This window comes from Phoca vitulina, unplaced genomic scaffold (genome assembly GCF_004348235.1).
Source record: "Phoca vitulina isolate PV1807 unplaced genomic scaffold, GSC_HSeal_1.0 scaffold120, whole genome shotgun sequence".
In the NCBI taxonomy this organism is placed as follows: Eukaryota; Metazoa; Chordata; class Mammalia; order Carnivora; family Phocidae; genus Phoca; species Phoca vitulina.
Genome location: NW_022589823.1, coordinates 852018 through 852450, shown reverse-complemented (window position 1 = coordinate 852450; position 433 = coordinate 852018). Strand labels below are relative to the sequence as shown.

General features: G+C 63.0%; 1 protein-coding gene across 3 annotated transcripts in view; it reads right to left on the bottom strand.

Moving 5' to 3' along the window:
- DIP2A (disco interacting protein 2 homolog A) overlaps positions 1-433 on the bottom strand; it is a 104273-nt gene that overhangs the window by 10244 nt on the left and 93596 nt on the right. The gene's annotated exons all lie outside the window — the stretch shown is intronic.

Below are 433 nucleotides of genomic sequence, written 5' to 3'. Positions count from 1 at the left end.
TGGGCACCACCCGCAGCACTCACCTGCTCACCACCTGCAGCACTCACCTACTCACCACGTGCTCACCACCTGCAGCACTCACCTACTCACCACCTGCAGCGCTCACCTGCTCACCACCTGCTCACCACGTGCTCACCACCTGCAGCACTCACCTGCTCACCACGTGCTCACCACCTGCAGCACTCACCTGCTCACCACCTGCAGCCCTCACCTACTCACCACCTGCTCACCACCTGCTCACCACCTGCTCACCACGTGCTCACCACCTACAGCACTCACCTGCTCACCACGTGCTCACCACCTGCAGCACTCACCTGCTCACCACCTGCAGCACTCACCTGCTCACCACCCGCTCACCACCTGCAGCACTCACCTGAGCACCACCTGCAGCACTCACCTACTCACCACCTGCTCACCACCCGCAGCACTCACC